At 47.1% G+C, this 25826-nt stretch overlaps 1 protein-coding gene across 1 annotated transcript in view; it reads right to left on the reverse strand.

Annotated features, from left to right (window-relative positions):
• LOC147692587 (RNA-binding protein 6-like) overlaps window positions 1-25826 on the reverse strand; it is a 1208024-nt gene that overhangs the window by 305483 nt on the left and 876715 nt on the right. The gene's annotated exons all lie outside the window — the stretch shown is intronic.

A 25826-nucleotide genomic window follows, 5' to 3' on the forward strand; every position in this document is an offset into this window, starting at 1 on the left:
CCCCTGTGATTGATGAACTCCCTGTGGAGTTTTACCATACTTACTCAGATTCCTTGATACCCACCCTCGAATCGGTCTATAAAGTAGCCTTTGGGGCTGGTCATCTGCCAGAATCCACATTGCAAGCCTTGGTCACATAGATACCCAAGCCAGGCCGAGATACCTTAAAGCTATCCAATTACAGGCCCCTCTCCTTGCTGTCTACTGAATACAAAATTTTAAGTAAGGCCCTTTGCCAATCGTATACAACCACACCTTAATATGCTGATACATGGGGACCAATGCAAGTTTTTACCGACTCGCAGTACTTCACTGAATACTAGACGATTACACTCTGTAATGCAGGCCACCCCTTGAGAATACCAAGCTGCAGGATGCATAGCACTGGACCTTAAGCAGGCCTTTGACTCCCTCTCTTGGGATTTACGTTTATGCCACTGCAACAATTTGGATTCCCAGACATTTTCCTTAAATGGGTCTGTTTATTGTATACATCCCCCATGGCTAGAGCACGCACTGGCTGTTACATTTCGGTCCCATACAATATCAACCATATCAATAGGGGCACTAGGCAGGGATGCCCGTTATCCCCCTTGCTATTTGTGCTCACACTGGAGCCACTAGCGCTAGCCCTCAGACGATCAGCGGCTCAGCTCGGAATTTCCATCGCTGAGACTCACCACCTAATATCAATCTATGCAGACGACATACTATTATATTTACGGGATCTGAAAGCGGACAATGCCCGCTCCCCGACATCTTTGCCAGTTTTGAACAGCTGTCGGGACTGGCTATAAACCCAGATAAATCGATTACTTATTTTTTCCGGGATTCATAACATCCACCTCACATACAGTTTGGTAATTATAAAATACCAGTAACCCCCACCACCTTCAAATACCTGGGCATCCAAGTATATAGGACACAGACGGACCAGATTTAGGATAACATAGCCCGAGCCATAACGGCCCTCTGCGCTAGTGTGACCTTCTGGTCCTCGCTGCCACTCTCTGTGATGGGCAGAGTTGCCATCTCAAAAATGGTGATGCTGCCCCTCCTCCTATAATATTTTGTAAATATACCTGTGGTTCTTCCCCAGTTCATATTTAACACGCTGAATGCTATGTTGACTACACTCATTTGGGGAGCTGGGCGACGATGGATAAGTCTTTGAAAATTCCAACTGGAGACACGCAGTGGCGGCTTGGGAGTTCCTGATTTCCAAAGCTACTACTATGCCAGCCAGCTCCAATGGCTGTTATACTGGACGGCAAGGAGAAATCTACAGGAGATTGGGTTCACACCACAGAGAATAGATCGAGGCGAATTACACTCTATTACCAAGAGCCAGGATTCCTCCAGACTGCCCATCCCTATTGAGAACCGCCCTACAATGCTGGAAGAGGGCCCTATTGTGCACCACTGCAGTGATCCCTTACGCCACAAATATCCCACTCTTTGAAATTCCTACACCACAGGGTAGACTATCGAAGGCAAGGATACAGGACTGGACGGATGCTGGAGTGGAGAACATAGGCGCATTCTTTGGCGATGGCACCATACTAGATCACGATTCCTTTACACGGGCCACAGGAGCACCGACACGCTTATTCCTACTGCATGCTACTGTGACACATTACATACGGACTACCTGGGCCCCACAGAGGGAGGAGCCCCCACAACACAATCTGGTACATCTTCTGTATTATATGGTAACTGGGGGTCACCTGGTGCAGTGGTTGTATACAGGGGTTAGGGCACATGCTGCTATTGCACTCACCTCTCTCAGAGCACAATGGTCCGAAGACTCTCCACTGGAAATCACTGACAAGGCATGGGCGCATATGTTAGAGCACCCCAAAAAGGTATCGCGCAACGCGAAACTAAAATGTATCCAGTTCATGGTCCTGCATAGATCATACCTCACGCCCAAACGGATCCATCGCATGTTTACGAATTCCCCCCACTGCTGCCCCTGCTGTCGAGAAGATGAGGCAGGTTTTCTCCACATGCTATGGTCCTGCCCTTGCCTCAGAGATTATTGGGGACGAATCTGCACCTCCCTGACCACAGTTACACAACTACCAGTATCGACTGAAGCTCTAAATTGTCTCATGGGTCACCGGAGACGTTAAAGGATACAAAAGGTACGGTTAAAGTTCTTGGATCTAGCATTTATCCTAGCGGTAAGAGCCCTCACTATGAGATGGACATCCCCAAGATGCCCGGCTGTGTCCATCTGGCAAGCGGCCATGCTTCAGGGGGGAAGAGTGGAAAGGGCAGCTCTTCGCAGAGAGGAGGAGAGAGGGTTGCGGAAACAACCCATTTCACTAGAATGGGAGGATATGCTGATTGAACTTGAAAGGAAAATGCTACTTAGCAGTATGCATCTGTGCTTGGCATGTAGGGCTGCAGAACCCACACACTGTTGCATTAGATCACTATCTGGTGGTGGGCCCGGATGATTACACTTTGTTGGTGTCTTGGAAGAGTCTTTGTCTGCTAGGTGACTCCTCCCTTAGACCGTAGTGCACATGGGCATCCCCTCCATCCTCAGATTGTTTTCGCCATTGGGCAAATGATGGAGTTGTATCATTACAGATAAGAATGACCATGTATTGGGTATCTAAATAAGATAATACTGGAACAGATATGGGTAGCCGGGGAGGCGGGTGGGCGTGTGTGGTTCTGCAGCCCTACATGCCAAGAACAGATGCATACTGGTAAGTAGCATTTTCCGTTAGAGGCATATGGGCTGCAGACCACACACTGTTGCATAGATTGCACAGCAGTTTCTTCCTTAGCGGCGGTCACCCACATCTGTTGCAGTAGTTTGAAATAATGTTTTTAGTACAACCTGGCCCACACTTGCTTGTTGTTTTGCCTGAACATCTACACAGTAGTGTTTTGTAAATGTGTGCGTAGTAGACCATGTAGCTGCTTTACAGATATAATCTAATGGTATGTTTCCTAAGAATGTCATAGATGCTCCTATCTTACGGGTAAAATGAGCCCTAGGAGGGATGGGTAGAGTGCGTTTTGCTTTTTGGTAACAAATTTGAATGCACTTAACAATCCAGCTTGCAATGCCTGATTTAGAAATAGGGTTGCCCTTATATGGAGGAGAAAAGGACACAAACAGTTGTTTACTTTTACGAAATGGTTTTGTCCTATCAATGTAGTAGAGAAGTGCTCTTTTTACATCTAATGTATGTAGAGCTCTTTCTGCAACCGTTTGCGGTTGTGGAAAAAATACAGGCAACTCAATTGATTGGTTGAGATGGAACGGTGAAATGACCTTCGGCAGAAACTTTGGATTTGCCTTGAAAACCACTTTATTATGAAGAAGTTGTATAAATGGTTCTTGAATTGTTAATGCCTGTATCTCACTCACTCTTCTTAGTGATGTAACTGGTACTAAAAAAGCAACTTTCCATGTAAGAAACTGTAACTCACACTTATGCAATGGTTCAAAGGGTGGACCCATAAGTCTTGTGAGAACAATATTTAAATTCCATACTGGAGAAGGTGGTATTCTCGGAGGAATTATTCGTTTAAGTCCTTCCATAAACGCTTTGATGGCAGGTACCCTAAACAATCACAAATGTTGTCTGTTTTGGAGATATGCCGCTATAGCAGCAAGATGTAACCTGATTGAAGAGTATGCTAAATTAGATCTTTGTAGATGTAAGAGATAGCATATGATGTTTTGTATGGAAACATCTAAAGGGTTAACGTTGCTATTTGTGCAATAAACAACTAATCGTTTCCATTTTGCTGCATAACATGCTCTAGTGGTAGGACGTCTTGCCTCTTTAATGACATTCATGCAATCAGGAGGTAAGTTCAGATATCCAAACTCTAAGACCTCAGGAGCCAAATCGCTAGATTGAGCTGCATTGGATGTGGATGCATAATCTCTCCATGGTTCTGTTAGTAGATGTGGGGAGAGTTTTAGTTTGTGATGTGGCACTACAGAGAGCTGCAGTAGAGTTGTGTACCATGGCTGTCTCGCCCACGTTGGTGCTATTAGAATCAATGCGAGAGAATGTTGCCTTAGTTTGTGTACAACTAATGGAATTAGTGGGAGAGGTGGAAAAGCGTACGCAAATTTGTTTGACCAGTTCATCCATACCGCATTGCCTTTGGATAATGGGTGTGGGTACCTGGCGGCGAAGCTTAGGCATTTGGAGTTGCTTTGTGTGGTAAACAGATCTAACTATGGTTGTCCCCACCTTTGAAAAAATGGCTGAAGAACTTGAGGATGAAGCTCCCATTTGTGAATCTGTTGTCTCTGATGACTTAACAGATCTGCCAATTGATTGTGAACTCCTGGTAGATGTTCTGCTAACAGAATTTTTTTTGAGGAATGGCCCATCTCCAAATGCTCTGCGGAAGAGCTGTAGGGAGTGTGTTCCTCCTTGCTTTTGAATGTAGTACATTGCGGTCATATTGTCCGTCCGGAACAGTACAGCTTTGTTTGTTATGTAATGTTGGAACGATTTTAGAGCTTGGAAGACTGCTACTCCAGATAATTTATGTGGAGTACTTTTTGTTTCATTGTCCACGTACCTTGTACTGTGTGACTTTGTAAGTGCGCTCCCCATCCGGGAGAGATGCGTCTGTGGTCAGTATTATTTGTGGAACAGGCTCTATAAACGGCCGGCCCTTAGAAAGGTTTTTGTTGTTCCACCATTGCAGTGAGCGATGCGTCCGGTCGTCTACCACCACCAGATCTGTTATTTCTTGTTGAGCCTGATTCTTGTATGGGGCGCATTTGTAGTCTTGCGTATGGTACTATGAAAATACAAGATGCCAACATTCCTATTAGCTGCATGAACACTCGAGCTTGCAGTGAGTGTTGTGCTTGGAATTTTTTGATGAGATTCTGCATAGCTTGTATTCTCACCAAGTTGGGGCATGCTATTGCCTTGGAGGTATCTATTGTGGCACCTAGGTACTGCTGAGATAGGGACGGTTGTGATTCACTGTAAACCCCAACTTGTGCAGTAGGCAGATGGTTTGCTGCGTGTGCTGTACACATTGGTTGTATGACTTGGATTTTATTAGCCAGTCGAATAGATATGGGAATACGTGAATGTTGTCCCTTCTTAAGTGTGCTGCTACTACTGCTAGACACTTTGTGAATACTCAAGGTGCTGTTGTCAATCCGAAGGGGAGCACCTTGAATTGGTAGTGCTGACCTTCTAGCACGAACCTTAGGTACTTTCTGTGAGACTGATGAATGGGAATGTGGAAGTAGGCGTCCTTAAGGTCTAATGTGGCAAGGAAGTCGCCTTTCTCTAGTAACGGTAAAACCTGTTGTAATGTGACCATATGAAAATGGTCTGAATGTATGTACTGCTTTAGGGGTCTTGATCTAGAATTGGTCTGAGAGACCCATCCTTTTTCGGTATGAGAAATAAAGGGAGTAAACCCCTGTGTTTTGATGTTCCTTTGCTACTGGTTCTATTGCATTCTAGTGGAGTGGTGTGGCTCACTGGTTAGAGGCGGCAGACCCGAGAGCAGAGAATGGCCTGGGACCAGGGTTCGATTCCCGACGCGGCAGGGTCTTGGACCAGGATCAGCGGACTCGATAATTCTCGCATCGGTGCCTACTCCAACCAGAGATCACACTCGGCAACTCTGGGCATTAGCTTGCCTCATCTCCACAACGGCCCCTCACAAACGCCGGGGATGCCTGGTTTCACCTTGGAGACTCCCAGGAGGGACTATCTCACAGGGAAAGCCAGGACGGGTTCCCCAGCGGTCTATAGCGCTACGAGGCCTGCGGTGCGGGTAGAAGTGCGCTTTACAAGACACACACAATTACAATTACAATTTTGCAGTAGTGATTCCACCTCTTGCCTTAGTAGTAAGAGGTGTTCTTGTGACATAGGACGTTGTCTGGGTGGTTTTGTTGGAGGAGTGGAAGTAAGCTCCAGGCAATAAATAACCTGACTGAATTATTTGTCACACCCACCTGTCTGTGGTGATGGGAGTTCCAGACAGGTAGGAACTGTTGTAATCTTCCCCGACCGGAGTGGAATGGTCTGGGGGATGGAAGGGAAGTCACTGTTTGGGAGTAGAGGCGTTGCGATTGTTGTTGCCTCTGTCTCTGCCCTCATTGTAGTTACCTCTATATCTTCCTCTATAGTATCCCTTACCGGGCGAGGTTTGGCAGGGCTGTTTGTAAGTAGAGGAGGTGTTGTCAGTTTGGAAACCCCTTGATGCGCCCCTATACGAGGAGCGATGAAAGGAAGGTCTATGAGCTTGTGTTTGTAAAGCTCCCATTGATTTTGCGGTATCAGTATCTTTTTTATCTTTTCTAGTGCATTGTCTACATTTGGACCGAAAAGATGTTGTTGGTCAAATGGCTGGTTTAATATACTGGCTTGTACTTCTGGTTTGAATCCCGAGATTCTTAGCCATGCATGCCTACGCAACAGTACCCCTGTATTTACTGCTCTAGATGCTGTGTCGGCAGTGTCTAGCGCGCATCTTATGGAGGTATTAGATATAACCATGCCCTCTTGTATTAAATCAGCAGCCCTAGCCTTATATTGTTCTGGCAGGTGTTGCATGAGTGACTCTAGCTCATCATAATGAGCTCTGTCATATCTTGCTAACAGAGCTTGAGTGTTAGCAATTCTCCATATATTGGCAGCTTGTGATAGTGTGTGTTTCCCTGAAGCATCTAAAAGCTTAGAAACTCTTTGTCAGGGGGTGGAGCATCCCCTGTTGTCTGCGAGTTGGCTCTTTTTCTCGCATTTAACACTACCAGCGAGTCTAGTGGCAACTGTCCCTTAATATATGCAGGATCAGAGGGAGCTGCTTTATATTTCTTTTCCAGTCTGGGGTTAATTACCCTGGCCCTGACTGGGTCTTTAAATATTTCTGGTGCGTGTCTTACCACTCCATTAAGTATTGGAAGCGTGGTGGTGGTTTTATGTGATGTTAATAGTGTATCCATAAGAAAATCCTCTTCTATTGGATCTGTATGCAGGTCTACTCCATGGAAAGTAGCTGCTCTATGGATGAGTTTTGTGAACCCAATGGTGTCATCTGGTGGAGATGGCCTAGACGGGTATGCCTCGTCCTGTGGAAGATCTGGTGCATTGTAATCTTCCCATGGGTCACCTGATGACCCAGCCATATCATCTGGGTTATTAATGTCATCCATTTGCTGATAACTCTGTTGTGAGTATGTATCCCCATAATCCTCCTCCTATTATACTATGTGTGCTAGCTGGCGAGTGTAGAGGAGAAATATCTGGTAGTATTTCTACTTCTGATGAAGGAAGTCTTATAGGGGAAGTTTGAACATGTTTCTTTGGAGGAACAGGAGATGGTTTAGGACAGTCCATTTTCCTCCTTTCAGGCACTGTGTACACATGTCCAGTCTTTGGATGAATTTTTAGAGCCTTTTGCTTACATCAGGCTGGAAAAGCTCTTCTACAGGTAAATCCTTTTTCGGTGCCGATTTTTCTCGTTTGGAACCGTCAGGTTTAGGCTTCACAGTGTCTATTATCTTTGGAACAGGTGTTGATTTTGGTTCCGAAGACTTTCCTTGCCTTTTCTTTGGATCTGTGCTTTTTGGATTCAAAGCTTTGGCTGCCGAGTGTTTAGACTCGTCCGCTTTTGGTCCCGAAGAACAAGTTACTTACCTTCGGTAACGCTTTTTCTGGTAGATACAGTATCTGCCTGTGGATTCCTCACCTTGTGAATATCCCCTTGCGTCAGCAACATTCGGAAATTCTTTTTGTAGCTTCGCACCGACGTGGACCACGTCATAGAGGCACGGCATCGCGCGCAACTCCGCTGATGTCATCGACACCATAATAGGCCCACGCCGGCGTGATGACATCAGTTCCGCCCTTTTTTACGTGCCTTCGAGGCACACGGACGGACCAATGACAGTAGATATATACACAGTATACAGAGTACACAAATGTCAAGATAACACACACAGTGTGAAGCAAATGCAGGAAAGCAATTGAAATAACACATTTCCTTGACAATAAAATATATTTACATTACACAACAGTAACTCAGGTATAGAAGAGTGGACAACGGGGAGGCGGTGGGTCAGTGAGGATTCCAGAGGCAGATACTGTATCTACCAGAAAAAGCGTTACCAAAGGTAAGTAACTTGTTCTTCTGATAGATACATCTGCCAGTGGATTCCTCACCTTGTGAATAGAGTCCCACAGCAGTCCCCACTCCCGGAGGAGGGTGTCCACTTTCCTATACCAGAAAATCCTGGAGGACAGAGCAAGCAAAGTGGCCGTCCCTCCTCACCTCAGCATCCAAGCAGTAATGCTTCGCAAAAGTGTGGAGGGAGGCCCAAGTCGCTGCTCTACCAATGTCCTCTACCGAAACACCCCTAGACAAAGCAGATGTAGAAGACTTTGCATTAGTAGAGTGAGCTCTTATACCCTCTGGAGGGTCCTTAACCCGCCAAGGAGTAGCAGATCTTGATGAATAGAATAATCCATCTTGAAAGAGTGCGCTTGTGCACCATTCTTCCTTTCTTGCTGCCAGCAAATCCAACAAAGAGCTGGTCATCCACACGATAGTCTTTAGTCCTATCGAGATAAAAGCTCACCGCCCTCTTAGGGTCCAGACGGTGTAGTCTCTCCTCCTCCTTGGAAGGGTGAGGGAGAGGATAGAAGGTAGGAAGGGTAATAGACTGTCCTAGATGGAAGGGAGTTACTACCTTAGGCAGAAAAGCAGCCCTGGTCCTAAGAACCATTCGTTCAGGATGAATGGTCAACAATGGGGGCTTTGAACTAAGAGCTTGAAGCTCACTTACCCTCCTTGCCGAGGTAATTGCGACCAGGAAGACCGTCTTAAAAGACAAAAGTCTCATGGGACACTTGTGCAAGGGTTCAAAGGGAGAACCCATCAAGTAGGTTAAGACAAGATTGAAGTCCCATTGAGGCACAATAAAGGGAGTGGGAGGGAATTTATTAGTGAGACCCTTCAGAAACCTTACAACCACAGGAGATTTGAAAAGAGACGGCTGATCCGGCAAACAGAGAGAGGCCGACAATGCCGAAAGATAACCCTTGACTCTAGCAACAGCAAACCCTTGCTGCACCAAAGAAAGAGCACCCTGTAGTATATCAGACAAACGAGCCTTCAAAGGGTCAACAGATTTCTCTCCACACCAAGAGACAAATTTAGACCACCTGTACGAATAGATAGATTTAGTGGAGTCAAGCCTGGCCGAAAGAATGACATCCACCACATTGTGTGGGAGAGAAAAGGAATTCAGGTTGCCCCGTTCAATCTCCAGGCATGAAGGTGTAAGGCAGGGGTCTCCAAACCGGTCCTGGAGGGCCGGATCCATGCCAGATTTTTAAAATAACTACATGTATCTCAATGGGGATATCCAAAAAATCTGGTATGGATCCGGCCCTCCAGACTGATTTGGAGACCCATAGTGTAAGGTCTGGAGGTGGGGGTGTAGAACCTGCCCCTCCATCTGAGAGAGGAGATCTGCCCTGAAAGGGAGACGGAGCGGCGGGCACGAGGAGAGGTGGAGAAGATCTGTGTACCACACCCTTCTTGGCCAATCCGGGGCGACCAATATAACTTGGGCCCGGTCTTGGCGAATCTTCCTCAGAACCTGAGGAATCAAGGGTATGGGAGGAAACGCGTAAAGGAGCCGTGAGTCCCAACTCAACTGAAACGCGTCCCCCAAGGCTCCCTGCATCGGATACTGGAGGCTGCAGAATGACGGGCAGTGAGCATTCTCGTGAGTGGCTAACAGGTCCACCCGAGGAGTCCCCCACGTCCGAAAGACGTGACGAACCACCTCCGGATGAAGGCTCCACTCGTGGTCTGCCGAGAACTGCCGACTGAGACTGTCTGCATGCACGTTCAGAACCCCGGCCAGATGATTTGCCATCAGACAAATCTGATGGTCCTGAACCCAGTACCAGAGACGTAGAGCCTCTCTGCAGAGACACTGCGACCCTACTCCTTCCTGCTTGTTGACCTACCACATCGCAGTGGTGTTGTCCATCAGAACCTGAACCGACCGACCGCGAAGGGAAGGGAGGAAGGCCTTTAGTGCCAAACGTATCGCCCGCAATTCCAAAAGGTTGATGTGAAGGTATATTTCCTCTGGCGACCAAAGACCCTTGACCTCCAGATCCCCCAGATGAGCACCCCACCCTAGAGTTGATGCATCCGTTATCACTGTGGCCACCGATGGAGGCAGTTGAAAAGGCTTTCCTTGAGACAGGTTGCCTTCCACTCCCCACCAAGTCAGATCCGCTGCAGTTTCTCTGGAGATCCTCACAGACTCCCTGAGATCTCCGTTGTGCTGATACCACTGCCTGCGGAGGCACCACTGGAGCGCCCTCATGTGCCAGCGTGCATGGTTGACCAACAGAATGCAGGAAGCCATCAGACCAAGCAGACGAAGGACCTTCAGGACTGGAACGACCACTCCATTGTGAAATAAAGGAATAATCTCCTGTATGTCGCGAATCCTTTGAGGTGGAGGGAATGCACGACACACAGTTGTGTCCAGTACCGCACCTATGAACAGGTTGAGCTGGGAGGGCACCAGGTGAGATTTGGGTACATTTATCGAAAAACCCAACCTGTGTAACAACTGAGTTGTTTCTTGCAGATGATAGAGCACTATCTCTGGAGACTCGTCTTTGATCAGCCAATCGTCCAATACGGGAATACCGGTATCCCCGATCTTCTGAGATGTGCCGCCACCACAGCCATCAACTTGGTGAAAACTCGAGGCGCAGTAGTAAGAACAAACAGTAGGACCACAAACCGGTAGTGCTGTGAACCCACCGTAAAACGGAGACACTTCCTGTGCGACTGCAGGATAGGGATGTGAAAATATGCATCCTGAAAGTCTATTGACACCATCCAGTCTTCTTCCATCAGCGCCTGAAGAACCTGTGCAAGGGTGAGCATCTTGAACTTCTCCTGTTTCAGGTAAAGGTTCAAGATCCTGAGATCCAGGATTGGACGAAGCCTGCCATCCTTCTTGGGTATCAGGAAATACCGGGAGTAGCATTCCTGACCCCTTTCCTGCTCTGGAACCAACTCTATCTCACCCTTTCTTAACAGTGTCTGGACTTCCTCCTGTAGGAGTAACAGGTGTTCCTCCGTGCAAAAACCTTGGCAAGGAGGGTAATTTGGAGGGAATTCCCGAAATGGAAGAGAATACCCATTTTCTACGAGATTGAGAACCCAAAGATTTGATGTAACTGATTCCCAATCCCGTAGAAAATAGGTAAGCCGACCCCCTACAGGACCCGCATGATCCTGAATGGTGGATCTAGGGCTGCTTTTCTGTGGCTGGGGGGTTGGAAAAGGTGGAGGACGCTTGACGTCCTCGAGGACGAGCTCTTTGCTTACCCCTGTAAGACCTGTACAGGGGATTTTGCTGCTGCTGTTGCTGCTGTTGACCTTGCCGGTAGGGGCGAAAAGAAGAACGTCCAAACCCTCTATACCTTTTGGTAGATGAACCCCTGGTCTGCAGCCCCAAAGATTTGGCAGTAGCCCTACTGTCCTTAAATCTTTCTAAGGCTGCGTCAGTTTTTTTTCTCCAAAAAGTCCAACACCGTCAAAAGGCAGATCCAATAATGCAGCCTGAACGTCCGCCGAAAAGTCTGATGACTTCAGCCAGGCAGATCTTCTAGAGGCAACAGCGGTGCCCATGATGCGAGCAACCGAATCAACAGTGTCCAGCCCACTCTGAATCACCTGGCGTGCAGCCGCCTGTGCATCAGTCAACACCTCCTTAAAATCCTTCCTGTTGTCATCAGGAATTTTAGGAGCCAACAGACGCAGCGAATCCATAAGGGCATGAATGCATCTCCAAATGAGGCAAGTGGCATTGGTTGACTTTAAAGCCATACTTGCTGAAGAAAAGGACTTCTTCGCAGTCTGGTCCTGTTTCTTGGCTTCCTTTTCCCCAGGCACTTGAGGGAATGCACCCACAGTCTTTTTAGAACAGGCTGCCCGAATAACCAGACTTTCAGGCAAAGGATGCGAGGTTAAAAATTCAGGGTCCCCAGGTGCAACTCTATACCTCCTTGCAACACGTTTAGACACTGCAGGAGCTGTTAGAGGCTTGTTCAAGCCTCATTAAAAGGGAGCAACGGCTCAATTACAGAACTTGGGGAATGGAGAACCTCATTCAGTAGATTAGATTTAAATTCGACCGTAGGCAAAGTTAAATTCAAAAGTTCTGCAGCCTTCCTCATGACCATGTGGTATGGCCTAACATCCTTTGAAGGGGCATCAGACACAGATGACAGCTCCCATTCAGGAGAAAACTCCAGACCACTAGCCTCTGCTAGATCCTCAAAACAATCATCTTGAAGCTCAGCTTCTGCCATCTCAGCCTCAGCCTCCCTATATCTTTGTTCTTCCATGAGGCGTTGAGCATCCCTCCTAGATCTCTCCTTCAACAGCCGCGCTGTCGGATCCGTGAACAACTCTGACGGAGCCGGAATCGACGTCGGGATCGAATCCGTAGGCCCAGGGCTCTGTTCACGAGGTCGACTCGGGGCAGGCGACGTCGGTATCGGTGTCGACGACCTCGGCGGAGCCGAGTACTGCCAAGGCGGCGTCGGAGCCGGCATAAAGGGAGCTCCGGCATAAAGGGAGCTTGAGCATAGGTGTGGGGAATTCCTAAATTAAAAGCCAGAGGACCCATAGGATCTGAAGGTGCACCAGAGGGGTACCATGCTCTGGAAAAGACACCATAAAAATGCCGAAGGGTCTTGAACTGGGGCCGGGAAAGGAGGGTGAGAACCCTCAGACTGACCCTTCAGAGGTTCCGGATTCGCCTCTTCTTCCACAGGTTCTGAACCCTCATCCAAAGGGACCTCTTCATCCTCTCGAGCCTGGGACGGCGCCGGAGATGGATTCAGAACTGGAGTCGGTGAATGAGCCCGCGACTCCAAAGGCGAAGCCTCACCTTCTGGATCCAAGACTTCCGGTGATGGAGAAATAAAATCCTTTCCATGCTTCCTCTTAGGTGACTTCGGTCTCAAGTCCGAATCCTTACCAGAGTGATGTCGAGACTCATGCCTTCGTTTCTTATGTTTCTTCTTCGACTTCGAAGCATGATCGGATGAAGACTTCGAAGGCGACGCCGTACGGGATCTTGATCGCGACCACTACCTCAACTTCGACCTCGCCCTTCTCGAACGTGATCTCGAAGTCTTCTTTTCTTTACTACCTCTCAACTTCGCCATCAGAAGCTTGGTCTCCCTCCCACGAAGCGCCTTCGGATTCATTTTTCTACACGAAGAGCAACCGTCGACATCATGGTCCAAACTCAGACACCAGATACAATCCTTGTGCAGGTCCGTGATTGACATCATTTTGCCGCACTCTCTACAAGGCTTGAACCCAGTATTCTTAGTCTACATCGCTAGAGATACAAAGAAGCAGGAAAATCGAGAAAACAGTAACAAAGTTATCAACAGCTACAGAGATTTCCCGAAACCGTTAGCGTCGACGACGCGGAAAAAAGGGAACTGATGTCATCACGCCAGCGTGGGCCTATTATGGTGTCGGTGACGTCAGCGGAGTCGCGTGCGATGCCGTGCCTCTATGACGTCGTCCACGTCAACACGAAGCTACAAAAAGAATTACCGAATGTTGCTGACGCAAGGGGATATTCACAAGGTGAGGAATCCACTGGCAGATGTATCTATCAGAAGTGTGTTTTGGTATGGAAACCGCTTTCGGGTCTGCTTTTTTAGTTACCGAGTTGGCTTTGTTTAGGTAACCTTTGGAGCATCTTTCGGTGCCGAGCTTGGCTTCGAAACCTCTTTTTGTGCCGAACTTGGCTTCGGTAACTCTCGGTATCGATGGGTGTTTCGGTGCCTGTGTTGACTTCGGCTTAAGCACTTTCTGCTTTTCGGGACCAACAGACTGACTCGAGCCCGAGTCGACTGGAGGCTTTTTAATACTCTTCGCTGCCGAGCCTGAAGGCGGGGCGTCGGAAGGTTTCGATCGGTGTGCACCCGTACCCGAAGGTGGGGGCGAAACTGAAGCCTCTCCTGGTATGGGGGGGTGAACAGGGTCGACGCTCTTACTCACGTCACGACCTGTTGACCAGCTGGAAGAAGATCATCATCTTCTGATCGATCTTTGGCTCCGGAAGCTGACTCCTCTGCCTCAGAAGCGACGTCTTCTTGCTGTTCTTCGACGTCCACCTCGATCGGCGCCTCGTCTATGATGAGGTCTGGTGTTGGCGACAATGACTTCTCCATAGCTCTTCGAGCTCGACGGTCCCTGATTGTTTTCTTGGACCGCAACGAAGCGCAGGCCTCACAGTCTCGACTCTCGTCAAGCACAGGTTGCAAACCTCATGCAGGTCGGTGTGGGGAAACTTGTGTCCACACTGAGGGCACTTCTTGAACGGTGTTCTTTCCATGAGCCAACGGCCCAGACGAGTGCTGGAATGGAGAAGTGGATCCTCCCTTCGACGCGGGCGACGGGAATCAGTGTCGAAGAAGATATTGATGTTGTAGATTGATTTATGGATTCGAAAAGAGACCGAACGATGAACATATCCGAGCCTGATGGCGGAAAAAAACAATCGGAGGATGGAGTGGATGCCCATGCGCACTACGGTGTAAGGGAGGAGTCACCTAGCAGACAAAGACTCTTCCAAGACAACAACAAAGTGTAATCATCCGGGCCCACCAGCAGATGGTGATCTAATGCAACAGTGTGTGGTCTGCAGCCCATATGGCGCGTACCACTTGATTTGTCGTCCCATTAAACCACATTGCCCCAATATTATACTAAGATACCAAATAGCTGTGGACCCCTAGGTTCTGAGACCAGGACTAACACTCTCTAGCCCTAGACCATATCCGTCCTTGGAGCAATATGTCTGTAGTGAATTACTCTGATTGATAAGAACTACTAGGGAGCCCCCGACCAGGAGTCAAGGGTGTTGGTGGGGGGAGGGGGGACAGTTGGAGGGAGGGAACAGGGAGGGTTAGGTTCAGTTCTGTTACCTGTATTCACACACTGCTTTAATTTTGATGCGACTCACGTTGGTAATACGCTGCTTTGTTGACACAAATGCTAATAGGGTTTGGGTCCTAGAACTATTTTATAATACAGATTTCACTACGTAAAATTTGTATGCGCCAACTGTATAGTAATGTATGGAAAGAAAAGAGAAAATACTGTCTCTGATGTATTCTATGTATGCTATATACTGTGCTGTGGTCCCCAATAAAGTGTGTTAAAAAAAAAAGGAATGCCCTCGGGCACTGGTGTGGTTTGCAACAGGTGACAGGATCAGGAACATTGCTTTGAGAGTGAGCTCCTTTTGTGTTCTGTTACATAGAGTTTTGCGTCCCGCTCCCAGATTGCCATCGGAGGCATCAATGTGCACTTGCAGCACGACTTTGAATCTGGCCCTCAACAAGAGCACCATATGCAAACGATGTGGATATGTGGCCACCATGTGCCTTCGGCAGTTGCAGAATGGTTTAAAACGTGTCATCCTGGAGGGATTCTCCTGAGGTTGGGGGTGAAGCTCATGGGTATGCGTAAAAAGCAAGGAACTGACACTACCATGCAAGGGGGTGGCTCTGATGCAGCTTTATAAATTCAGATCCCGTCTGGCACAAAGGATTATGGTAAAGGTGATGAATCTGCAGTTAGAAATATTCCTCAGCAATCCCAAATTCATGCATATCATCGTGAAATCAGGGGACATCCCTCTTTTTTTATCAAACTGCTATTGTAAGCTTTTGCAGCTCCTTGACTCTTTCAGATTAAGTAGCAATATGCTCGGTTCACTCTCCCTTCATTGGATCGTTATCCCAACAGTGCCGTCCCTGAATCTGCAAAAAAAGTTGAAACCCTTAGATTCTCTGATTATAAGCACCCCGATGAACAAGCAATTGGAAAGCCAATAAGTCTCGTCTATGAGAGCGATTGGCTTTGTCAATTATTTCCGGCCATGCTATTCACCAGCACGACTGTTTTAGCACTGGCCACGTAATAGCGCTCTTTTTTAAAATTATACAAGTACACCAACACCAGAATGGAGGCTGGAGGGGCAGGGGAAGCACACAGACAAGCACATGCACAATAAAGGTTGGTGGGAGGGGAATGAAGAGAAGTACACAAGGAAGACAGCTGGAAAATAAACACTCCTGTAAAACCCTTTCAGCAAAAGAATAACGTACTGCCTGAAAAAGCAAGCCGTATTGCATCCACGCTCCAGGGGATGGAGAAACAGATAAGGAAGGAACATCTACAAAAGTGGTTGATTAAGAAGCAAATGAGTGACAATGAAGCCATTCAATGTTGAGCAATAGGTTGCCTCTAAACCCCTGTGTGGTAACAACAGGTATTGCAAAAGAAGGGGCATGCACTCTCTTAGTCAATTCCTTAAAATGGTTTAACACAGGCAACAACACCATGCATGTATAGTGTAACCTCCCTGACCACAATCTCTCAAATATTTAGGGTCACTTTCAGGAAATACACGAAGTCATTCTTTTCCCTAAACTAAAACTCCCTTTTAAGGTTCCTCAACATTTACACTTATATAAACTAGACTTGAAGGTCTAGAGTCTAATAACATGTTGTACAACTTGGATATGAACCTCTTAGTAGTTGTGTAGAAGAGTTTCTCAAGTGCCGTTCTCTCTCATATTTATGCCCGCCAAATTAATAGGTGCTTTAACCAATGTCGCATTTGAAAATCATGAAGGCGCTCCACACCCAAGTCTAGTTTACACTTAAGAAGCATTTAACCTTGCCCTGGAGAAACATATGCATAATAGTTCTACAACCACCTTCACTCCACCTATTATAGAGAAACAAAAATCAAGAGGAGTAAAGAGCGGATTGACACAGACTAATGTATACAGTAAAGAAAAAAGGTGTGAGCTTCAATTTTACAGTGACAACTGTCCCTGATCTCCGGTATAGTGTGCACTGAGTATATCAATACACATTTGTGAGGTGTAGTGCCTTGCGGAACCAGTCCACATCCCAAAGAGTTCTTCCCATCATAGCTAACTCCATATGGAACTAGATTTTATTTGTTTTTTAGTTTACCGCATTCTAGCTAACTCTTCAGTGGTTTAGTCCTGGTAGAAGACAAATATCAGGGACTGCCAGTCATCTCCCAGATCATTACGGGAACCCTCAGCAGAGACCGGCACCATATGAATTGAGACACTGTCAATTGTAAGGAGTCAAACAAAGTTGGCTCCACTTTAATTGACCGAGCCTGGACATGATATCATACCCACAGCAAAACACTCTTTATTACAACTATGATCCTGCCCATCCTGGATTTAAAGAGGGAGGCCAGTGACTCAAATCCCCGAGCACCCCCACAAGGAGTAGTAAGTAGTTAGCCTTATGCAAGTCTACTATCAAGGGAGTAATCTTTACCCCCAAGTATTTAATGGACTGTGTTGCCCAACAGAAAGGGCTCTGCTCCTTCAGGAGATCACTCTTTCTTCAGGGTGTTCCAGGGTAGACATTTCAGACTTACTAATGTTTATTGTGTAACCTGCTATGCCCTGAAAATAATTTGGTTGACCAGTGATGGCAGAGATCTATACCAGTCTCCAAGGGTTAGTAACAAATTGTTAACAAACAGAGAAAGCTTGTGAATGTCTGCCTCAAACTGTATACTCACCATCATGTGAAACTAGCACATATGTCATGCATGGGATTCAAATAGTCCAGGCAAATAATATATGGTGCAAAGGCCTCCCCAGCTTAGTTTCTCTTTCCAATTGTACTAGTCCTGAGCTGTGACTACTGAGTCTTATTACTGATGAATGGCTATAGTAGTTGGTCATCATTTTATAAAAACGTGGTGTAAATCCAAAGTCCCTACGCATTTTTTCAAGGAAAGACCAGTTAACTCAATCTAAAGCTTTTGCAGCGTTCTTTGTCACCAAGAACACTGGTATCTTTTTTATTTTTACCATTTCAACCAAGTGGACAACTACTGATATTGGGATTTACACAGCGAACGGCTACTCAGAGTGTCTTGGTGCTAAATCAGTCAGCCTGCACCCATAATGATTGCCTTAAATGGATTGCTGAAAGAGCTATGTCTTTAATTTGTTTTTAAAGATGGGGAGACTTATTATGGAACTCCCTTCCAGAGGAAGTTTATTCCATGTTGCAGGCACAAGATAGGAGAAGGATCTGACTCCTGTTCTAACCAGCTGAATTTTGGGAACTCTCGCCAAACACTCATAGGACGAGCGTAGATTTCTGGAGGGGTCATATTCGTAAATACTCTCTCTTTCAGGTATCCAGCTCCTGAAGCATGCAAGACTTTATGAACAAGGACCGCAGATTAAAAAAGAATCCTTTTTTATGGGAAGCCAGTGAAGAGCTCTCAGATGAGAGGATATATGTGTTCTTGGGAGAAGATTAAGGAGAATCGGTGCGGCTGAGTTCTGCACCACCTGAAGTCTACTCAGGAGGTAATCCGGGAGGCCCAGGTAGATAGCAATCTCGTAATCCACTTTGGAGGTTATCAATACTTGGATTACTGTTCTTTTGGCATCCCCAGAGAGCAGAGGTAGGATTTTTTTCAGAGCCCATAACAGTCCAAAAGAACAATAGTTACTTACCTGTAATCTGTGGTTCTCCAGTATTGGTGTCTTTCATAGATTCACATGCCTGAATCATTCCCCGTCGTCGGAGTGGGAGTCCCACGGTACATAAAATAGCAATAATATGCCATAATTATACAGTAAATACCATTAGAATAAACCAGGAAGTAAAGTAGCCAAGCTATAGTAGGAAAAAAACTTCCACATCTATGACTATCATAGTCATTTTGTATAGTCCAAACTACAGCCAATCAGGCGCCAGCACCCACCAGAATGTTCTCCCCAGAGGCTTAGGCTCTCAGATTTTCTCGCAAGGAGTGAAGGTAACCCAAATTAGCCTAACAGAGCCTCTGAGGGGAGGTGGGCGGGTTGCATGTGAATCTATGAAAGACACCAATACTGGAGAACCACAGATTACAGGTAAGTAACTATTGTTCTTCTCCAGTATTAGGGGTGTCTTTCATAGATTCACATGCCTGAATCAGAGTAGCTAGCAGTACATCCTTGTCAGGCAGATGAGCATGTTTGTCCAGCTTGCCAGTGAATAGTACATACAACAGTATAATTGAAAATACACATATTGTTTACGTAAAGTAGAATACAGTTCTGCAAGCAAATGTAACAAACATGGCAAAACAGAGCCTGACAGCAAAAAAGGAGGTGGGAAACAGAGGCTCACCTTATTTGAAAAGGTTCCGCAGGACTGCTCGACCCACAGACGTATCTGCTTCGCTGGCTGTCTCCAGACAGTAATGTTTGGTAAATGTATGGCGACTAGCCCAAGTAGCCGCTCTGCAAATTTGCTGAATTGGAACTCCAGCAAACAAAGCCGTTGATGAAGATATTGCTCTTGTGGAATGAGCTCTAGGAGCTGTTTGCAGCGGTCGTCCCGCTTGCGTATGGCAAAAGGCAATGGCAGACGAAATCCATCTTGCAATTGTCTCTTTAGAGACTGCCTGCCCCTTACGAATAGTCCCGTAAGTGATGAACAGCTGATTGGAAGAGCGCAAGGCGGATGTTCTCTGCAGATAGAATTTAAGACATCTCTTGACATCCAAGGTATGCAATGCTTTTTCTGCTTGTGATTGCGGATTAGGAAAGTATGTTTTCAGAATTATAGGTTCATTGAGGTGGAATTCCAAGGGTACCTTGGGAATGTACTTTGGATTAGTGCGGAGCACTACAGAGTCGCTTGTAAATTGCAGAAAAGGCTGTTGGATTGTCAAGGCCTGGAGGTCACTGACTCTTCTGGCGGATGTCAATGCCAGTAACAATGCCACTTTCCACGAGAGATATTTGAGGTCAGCCTTGTGAATGGGTTCGAAAGGATGACGCATAAGTTGTGCCAAGACCACATTGAGATGCCACATTGGTGGAGGTCGACGTATTGGAGGGAACATCCTAAAGAGTCCCTTGAAGAATTGTTGTACAATCCTAGCCGAGTACAAGGAAGTAGTACCGTCTTGCCGAGATCTGGATATCGCTGCCAGGAACACCTTTAAAGTTGCGTGAGAGAGACCTAATTTTGCCAAATGTAGGAAGAACGGTAGAATCTCTTCCGGTGTTGCTGAAAACGGATGAAGTCCGTTTGCCTGACACCAAATGCAGAAACGTCTCCATTTTAGACTGTAAGTCCTTATTGTGGACGGTGCCCTCGCCTTGGCCAGTACCTCTTTGCATTCTTCTGGGATGTTCAAGTGGGCGAACTCCCGGTATTCAGGCGCCAGGCTGCTAATTTCAGAGATGCTGGATCTGAGTGACAGACCTGACCGTCCTGCATACTGAGTAGGTTCGGGACTGGATCTAATTGAATTGGTTTGCACTCTGATAGTAGGAGGAGTTCCGTGAACCAATATTGGCGCGGCCATCTGGGTGCAATTAGGATTAGTCTGCACGGTTCCTTCTTCACTTTCCGCAGAACTCTGGGTACAAGAGGGATTGGTGGAAATGCGTACGCACAACTTAGGGACCAGTCCAGAGAAAATGCATTCCCCTGAGAGTCCTTTTGGGGATGCCAGCTTGCAAAGAGCTTGCATTTGCTGTTGGTCTTTGTAGCAAATAGATCTATGTCTGGGCGACCCCATAGTCGAAAGATGCGTTCCACCGTCTGTTGATGAAGCTCCCACTCGTGAGTGGAGACCTTCGTTCTGCTGAGTGTGTCTGCCAAGACATTCTCTATACCTGGAACGTGCACCGCTTGAAGATGTACATCGTGTTCCAAAGCCCACGTCCACAACTCCTGGGCTTCCTGGGAGAGGAGGAGAGATCGAGTTCCCCCTTGTTTGTTGACGTAGTGCATGCTTGTTGTGTTGTCCGTCTTTATCAACACATTTGAACCTTGAATGACTGCATGAAACGCCTTGAGCGCCAGGAAAATGGCTCTCAGCTCCAAGCGGTTTATGTGCCAACGCTGTTGCAGGGCAGTCCACTTGCCACTGATAGTGAGGTCTTGAAGATGCGCTCCCCAGCCCTCGAGAGAGGCATCTGTCGTGATGGTGAGGCTTGGTGGCTCTTGGAGAAACGCACACCCCTTCTGAAGATGTCGTTTTTGCATCCACCATCTTAAAGAGTTTTGCATTGTCGGTGTGATCCTGATCATATCCTCGAACGTTCCTGAGACCTGTAGCCACTGCTGGGTCAGTTCTTCCTGTAGGGGCCTCATTCTGAGGCGACAGTTCGGTAGCAATGGGATGCAAGAGGAGACCATCCCCAGAAAGGATTTGAATATCCGAACAGAAACTGACTTTTTTGACAACAGTTTCTGTGCCATGTCCTTTATCCTGAGTTGCCTTTCCTCCGAGACAAAGGCCCGAAGTTTCTGAGTGTCCAAAGTTGCTCCCAAGAAGGCTTGCCTTTGTGACGGTTCCAGTTTGGATTTTTCGTGGTTGATGGAGAGGCCCAGGGATTTGAACAGGTGTAGACACTGTTGCAGATGCGAATGAACGACTGCTCGAGAACTGGCCTTTATAAGGCAGTCGTCTAAGTATGAGAATATTTGGATTCCCTGTAACCGGAGATGCGCCGCTACCGGAGCCAGAACCTTGGTGAAAACTCTTGGCGCTGATCGTAGTCCAAAAGGAAGAACCTTGAATTGGTAATCCCTGCCAGCCACCCTGAAGCGCAGGAACTTTCTGTGACAAGGTAGAATTGGAATATGGAAATACGCATCTTGGAGATCTAATGTGACCATGTGATCCCCTGCTGCCAAAAGATGCAATATTTCCTGGAGCGATAACATTCTGAATGTCAATTTTCTCAAGTATTTGTTCAGAGCGCGAAGATCTAGAATCGGGCGCCACTCTCCATTCTTTTTCTTTATCAGAAAGAATCTGGAGTAAAACCCCATTCCTTTCATCTTTTGAGGCACGCTCTCGATCGCTCCCTTCTGCATCATTATTCTGATTTGAGCAAATAATTCCTTCAGGTGAGCTGGGGGGGTCCTTTTGGAGAAACGTTTGGGGGAAATCTCTCGAATTCTTGGGCATGACCCCTGGACACTATGTCTAGGACCCATTTGTCTGATGTTATTGACTGCCAACTTGAGTAAAATTTGGATACTCGCCCTCCAATTTTTTCTTTTGAATAGGGCAGCGGTGGCGGCAGGTGAAAAATTTCATTGTCTTTTATCCTTTCCACGGTAACTTGCTCTACCTTTGTTTTGGGGATAGGAAGGCTTTCTTTGGTTGTAAGACTGATAGCGTTGAGTCTGGTATCTTTGGTTATTTTGCCTGTAAGAGGATTGCTGGCCATATCCACCTCTGGTAGAGGACATTCCCCGTCCTCTCGCTCCTCGAAAGGGCGGCTTTCGAAATTGAAGAGACACTAAGGATTTCGCAGTTTCAGAATCCTTCTTTATAGTTTGCAAGGCTTCCTCTACCTGAGGTCCAAACAGATATTCACCGTCATATGGTAAAATCCAGTACTTTATGTTGTACTTCTTGCCTAAAAGAAGTAGATCGCAGCCAACCCTGCCGGCGAAGAACCGCAGCTCCTGCCAGCTGCCGAAAACCTGTTGAGGCCACATCCACAGCTGAATCAATAATCTCCTCCGAGATTCTTTGGCCTTCGTGAAGTATCTTGAGCGCCTCAGTCTTTGAAGGTTCAGGTAGAAGATCAAGATATGGTGCGATATCAGACCACATTTGCCGGTCATATCTTCCTAATATGGCCAATGAATTTGCCGCTCGAACTGTCGTAGCCGCCATTGTAGAGACGCGTTTTCCTATAGAATCCAAGCGTTTGCCATCCCTGTCAGGAGGGGCCGTCAGCTGGGACGAAGGATTTCTAGCCCTCTTCTGTGCCGCTTGAATTATTACAGAGTCCAGTTTAGGCTGTCCTATAAGGCATGCTGGAGATTTGTCTGGTGCCCTGTACTTCTTTTCCAAACGTGGTAGGACTGGAGGAATGGATGCTGGTGTTGCCATGACCTTAATCCCCTCCTGCCAGATGAAATCAATAATGGGAATTGACTTAATCTGTCTCTTTGGTTGGTCTTTAAAGTCATAAAGAAAACAATCTTGCTCTTTATGCTCCATATCTATATGAAAACGTTTAGTGGCGCGTTCCATCAAGAGATGGAAGCCAACCACGTCCACCGGTGGAGAAATCGAAACTGCTTGGCGCGAAGGGGAAGGTGTGTGCTCCTGATATTCATCCCACTCCGACTCATCTTGAACCTCACCTTCCTCCCTTTGTTCCTCCTCCTCAGAAGACAAAGGGTCGGCTCCTTCCGCCTGTACCTGTGAAGCAGGCGATGTAGGAAGTACTGGCTGCAAATTTGTTGTCGGAACCTCAGTATTAGGAGTAGTTGGCTCTGAGCACGCTGGTTCTGAAGGTGGAAACCTCCTGTAGTAATCGTCCAACATGTATTGGAGATTGGACAGTAAAGCCATAGGCACTTGAGTGAGTGGCAAGGAATCCACCTGGGACGGCATCTGCACCGCTGGATGATCTTCCTCCTGTTCATCCTCCTTTAACTGGATATTCAATTCAGAAGGACTTGTAGCCACTCCAAACATCTGATCTGTTTCTTCCTCACTATCCGAGTCCAAAAGACGGTCAGGAACTTGCGTCGTCGGTTTTGGTGTAAAGAAAACCGTAGACGGAGACCATACTTGCAACGCAGTACAGGATGAAAATTGCGGCGTCGAAGGCGCGTTTTCCGATGTGTCAGTGGCCGATATTATAGATGCCTTTGAAGCTGTCGTCGACAGGATGGATTTCGTCGACGGTACGTCCTTCGATGACGGTACGCCATTCGTGGACGGTACACCCTTCGCCGACGGTACACCCTTCGCCGACGGTACACCCTTCGTCGACGGTACGTCCCTCGTCGACGGTACACCCTTCGTCGACGGTGCGCCCTTCGTCGACGGTTTCATTTCCGTCGACGGTATGCTCTTCGTCGACGGTATGTTCTTCGTCGACGGTATGATCGTCGACGACTGGATGGCCGTCGTCGACGGATTGGTCTTCGTCAACGGGATTTTAATCGTCGACGTGGAGGCCTTCGTCGACGGGACGCTAGTCGTCGTCGGAATGACCTTCGTCGGTGGCAGCGCCGTCGACGATATTGTCGCTGCCGATCTTCTCGATGACGGCAAGGCTTTCAGACTCGATGTCGACGAGGAATCGCCGACGGCCGTCGTCGACGAGATAGGCCTTACCGCAACATAGACCATAGTTGGGGAAGACGCCGCCGTCGTCATAATCATTGACGATTTAGGAGATGAGAAGGTCATCGTCGACGTGGATGAAGCATCGGCGGACGTCTTCGTCGACGAGCTGACAGTGGAAGGCGTCCTAAAAGACGAGTCCTGAGAAGAACTCTGGACAGTTTTCTGAGGCAAATTCTTGGCGGGCTTTTTATGAGAAGAACTCTCCAAGCCTTTGCCTGAAGAGGCAGCCTTTGAACATGAAGGTTTGTCAGAACCCTTTGTAGGTTGATTTTTCTTAGCAACCTTAGCCTCAGAAGATGGTTGATTTTCAGACGCAGGTCTCTTCCTAGACACTGAAGTGGAACCCGAGGCAATACTGCCAACTTCAGACACAGCCTTATCAGAATCCTTTAGCCTTTGTAGCCACAAAAGCAATCGACCTTCTCTGTCTCTGAGGGTCTTTTGAGGAAATTTCCTGCAGATCTTACAGTCTTTGACTAGATGATCTGGATAGAGACAATATATACATTTCTCATGAGGATCCTCTTTAAAAAGCCGGAGCTTACCACAGGATTCGCAGGCTCTGAACAGAGACTTCCTTGAAGACATTTTTAACCAGAAAGTAGAGATATTCCAAAAGAAACTGAGCAGAGCTCAGGGAGACTCCCTTCACACAACGTGCGGTAGAAAATCTGAGAGCCTAAGCCTCTGGGGAGAACATTCTGGTGGGTGCTGGCGCCTGATTGGCTGTAGTTTGGACTATACAAAATGACTATGATAGTCATAGATGTGGAAGTTTTTTTCCTACTGTAGCTTGGCTACTTTACTTCCTGGTTTATTCTAATGGTATTTACTGTATAATTATGGCATATTATTGCTATTTTATGTACCGTGGGACTCCCACTCCGACGACGGGGAATGATTCAGGCATGTGAATCTATGAAAGACACCCCTAATACTGGAGAATAAGAGCTTGTCAGAGCCTGAATCTGTGAATGGAAAGAGAGGGCACTATCCATTTAATACCCAGTTTTTTTTTACTGCACCCAATTGGGGGCCTGGGGGGGGAGGGGAGGGGTTCGGGGGCGTCCTTTGGTCACAAGGATCTCCATATGTCTGGTGAGGAAGGTCTGAAGAACACAATGTCAGTTTAGTCCAGGTTTAATTGGTTTAAGGCCAAACAATTAATCACCTTAGGCAATTTTTAATGACTTCTGCAGCTAACGCTTCTACCTTCCCACAGGAGAAGAGAAGCTGGGTATTGTCAGCATAAGAGATTACCTTGGCTCCCAGAGACCCTGCCAACACTGCCAGGGGTGTACGTTAAACATTGAAAAAAGCAGGACTAAGTGGAGGACCTTGTGAGGAATTGGAGAACCAGTTGTGAAGAGAAGATCTGAAGGTCCAAGGCACTATGGATGTCCCAGACTTGAAAGCCTATATTATACTCATTTTCTCCAGTCTTCTAGATGATGGACTTTCTGAGGTCGTGTTGGACAGGGTCCAATTAGGCGAATACATGATAAAAGACCCAGAGATG

The sequence above is a fragment of the Lissotriton vulgaris genome, chromosome 9 (assembly GCF_964263255.1).
Source record: "Lissotriton vulgaris chromosome 9, aLisVul1.2, whole genome shotgun sequence".
In the NCBI taxonomy this organism is placed as follows: domain Eukaryota; kingdom Metazoa; phylum Chordata; class Amphibia; order Caudata; family Salamandridae; genus Lissotriton; species Lissotriton vulgaris.